Source organism: Mauremys reevesii, linkage group 1, assembly GCF_016161935.1.
Source record: "Mauremys reevesii isolate NIE-2019 linkage group 1, ASM1616193v1, whole genome shotgun sequence".
NCBI lineage: Eukaryota > Metazoa > Chordata > Testudines > Geoemydidae > Mauremys > Mauremys reevesii.
In genome coordinates this window covers 69,385,317-69,388,937 of record NC_052623.1, presented here as the reverse complement: position 1 = coordinate 69,388,937, position 3,621 = coordinate 69,385,317, and positions in this window count along the sequence as shown.

The following is a 3,621-nucleotide window of genomic DNA, read 5'->3' as shown; positions in this document are numbered from 1 at the left end:
GCTTGGCAGAAGCAGTGAGGGACCTGACTGTGGTCAGAGTAGGAGCCTTGTGGAAGTTTATATTTTACATGACTGAAATAATGGCAGAGTTAAATCATCCCATCCTTTCAGTTTACACTGTTGTTAGGAAATTCATAATTTTAAGACCATAAGGGACCATTATAATCATCTAGTCTGACCTCTTGCATAACATAGACCAAAGAACCTTGCCCCATAATTTCTTCTCAAATCCATAATTTCTGTTTATGCTATAGTATATCTTTTTAAAATATATCCAGTTTTGATTTCAAGACTTTATATAATGGATATTCCACCATGTGCCTAGAATCCTCATTCTGCTTGTGGTCACAGACTGTCATACTCCCTCTGCTTCTGGTTGCAAAGAATGTTTCTTGCTTTTCTCTCATCTCTTGGTCTCAAACTACCAATCCTCTCTTTTCTACTGTCCTGTGTTCTCTTGAAACCAATGGATTTGCCATTTGGGTCAGTGATGCTGCTACCTCAAGCTGGCAGTCCAAGAACTTTTCTGACTCTCTGATGTTAAATACGGTCAATAGGTGCCCTCCAAGGTCATAGAATATCAAGGTTGGAAGGGACCTCAGGAGATCATCTAGTCCAAACCCCTGCTCAAAGCAGGACCAGTCCCCAGACAGATTTTTGCCCCTGATCCCTAAATGGCCCCCTCAAGGATTGAACTCATAATCCTTGGTTTAGCAGGCCAATGCTCAAACCACTGAGCTATCCTCCCCCAGTCTCAAATAATTTCCTCAAGTGCAGCCATCAACTTATACTTCATGCACAGGCAGTCTCTGCTTTCAGTCAGGAAAGAGACCATGGTGTGTCCCAATTAAATATGCCTAACATTGTGTAGTCTGTGATTCTGGCCCTGCCAATAGAGGTTCACAGTGGGGTACTTCAGAGCAGTGTCACATAGCATTCTAAATGTCCTTGCTTTTGTTGGTTTAATTCAGAAAAGCAATTTGTTTTCAATGTACATGGGCTTAATTGTGCTTTTAAAGCATAGAATGGTATGATGATGCCTCATGCCTGTGCTCCCCAAAAATTGATATGGAGGAGCAGATCTTGAGCTTCCTGTAGTATTGGAACTGCAAATATATTCATCACTTTCATGGACCATGGAGTAAAGACAAATGCAGACAAGAAATAAGGCATAATGTTTTAACCTGACGGTAGTTAACTATTGGAACAACTTACCAATGGTTGCTGTGGATTCTCCATCACTGATAATTTTTAAATCAAGATTAGATGTTTCTTTCTAAGAAGCTATGCTCTATTTCAAACAGGAATTAGTTCAGGGAGGTTCTGAGCAAGTACTTAAGCATGTGCATAATTTAAATACATGATTAGTCATACTGTCTTCTGGGACTAATGACATGCTTAAAGAGACATATGTGCTTAAGTACCTTGCTGAATCAGAGCCTTTTTCTCTATTTCTATGAAAGTAAATAGGTCAGTTTGGAATACAGTTGCAGACGCTATGCCGCATTATTAATAGAATAATATTGTCATCATTAGCTATCCTCATACAACATCAGAACACATGTAGTCTCATGTTTTGGTGGACGTTGATCAATGAAAGTCTTTGAATACTATAAGAGTGAGAGTTTATTTATTTATTTATTTATTTATTTATTTATTATACAAGATAATTTTATGGTAACAGAGGCTCTTTGAGGCCCTAACAAGTTTAAGGAATGTCAACATAATTTTAGTTGGTTATCTTGCCCATGTTAAAATTTAGAGATCTAGTACAGTGAAAGGAACGTGAGAAGATACAGTACTTAAACTTGTCATGTGTTGGTGAGTTTGAATTTTAGATTGATCTGTTCTCAGTGCCTTAGCTCAGGAGGGGAAAGATGAGCTAGCCAAAAAAACAATAATACTTGGGGAAGTTCACCCTTAGAGCTGCACCAGGAACAAATCTGCCCCAATAATTGCTATGCTCGTCCTCTTAACTCAGTGTTTGCTATGTTTAGTAGCCATTTTTATATCCTGAAATTGTAGCTCTATCCTTTCAAATCTGGATACACTGGCAGAGAGAAACAGGATGAGATAGCTGAAGAATATGATCATTTACATCCTAATGATTCCATCTTACCTGGTTTATACTTAAGTAAGCTAACAGCAAAACACTCCCTATAGCATGCAGTGACTAATACCTAATAAGAATTTGCCAGAAAACTATATAAAAAACATAAGCTATAAGAATTTTTTATAACTAATAGGAAAGGGTACCTCAATGTCTATTTCAAAGCTGATTTGATGAATACAGAAAAGGTCAAACTAAAAATAACTAGACTGAATCAGTTATAAGTGTAGTAACATATGCCTCATTTAATAATGAACTCTAAATTTGCTCCACAGTTTTAGTATCATGAATGCTAATTCTGACAGTAAAGGGTTATGAACTACCCGTCTGCTCAAGTCTGGCACAAGGTCAGGCAGTTATAGAGCTAATGAAAACCCTGATATGGATGATTGACATGAGTCTGCTAGCTGAAGAAAGTGCTGAGGTACTCTAGTGCATTCAAAATGACAGTCTCCTGAAACACCAATTATTACACTCCATTTGTCTATAAAGTCCAAATGCCTCAACATCAACAGAACTTGGATTCAGGGGCACACAGCAAATAGTAGTTGTACTAAGCTTCCACATATCAAGCACCATGAAAGAGATTCTTGTATGGTTCATGATTCTGATAATTAGCCTAGGACCATTATATTGTGAATATATGATGATGCTTAGAAAGAATTTTTATATATAACTCTGAACATCATGATAGGAGAAAATACATTATTGTTAAACCCTTGTAACTCAAAAAAAGGCAGAACGCAGTTAATACCATTAAAGTAGATATTTTAAGTCATTTGAAAAATCTGTATTCCTTTTATATTGTTTGAAACATCTTTGTTCCTTTTATCTCCTACCCTGAACTTCTCTTCCAAACTTTCCCACATCATATGCATTAATTCTCATCTATTTCTTTGCTTTTGAGACCTACCAGCAGTGCTAAGCCTGTGTTTTATTTCACTGGCAGTTTTATATCAGTGATGAGATGTCTTTATGGGGTTGCTGTACTTCCCACATGTCCTAGTTTCAGCAAGACAATCCTGCTTTTCTGAATTTGTTAGATATCATGCAGTACCCAAGTGCAGCAGAGAATGGATTCTAACTTGTAATCTGGATAACAGTTTCTTCCATGTCTTCACTATTTGTGCCTTCTGACAGCTCTGATCATAGAATCATAGAATTGTAGAACTGGAAGGGACCTCAAGAGGTCATCTAGGCTAGTCCCCTGCACTCATGGCAGGACTAATTATTATCTAGACCATCCCTGACTGGTGTTTGTCTAACCTGCTCTTAAAAATCACCAATGACGGAGATTCCACAACCTCCCTAGGCAATTTATTCCAGTGCTTAACCACCCTGACAGTTAGGAAGTTTTTGCTAATGTCCAACCTAAACCGCCTTTGCTGCAATTTAAATCTATTTAAATTCCTTCCTGTCCTTTTCTCAGAGATTAGGAAGACAAATTTTTCTCCTTCCTACTTATAACAACCTTTTATGTACTTGAAACCTGCTATCATGTTCCCTCTCAG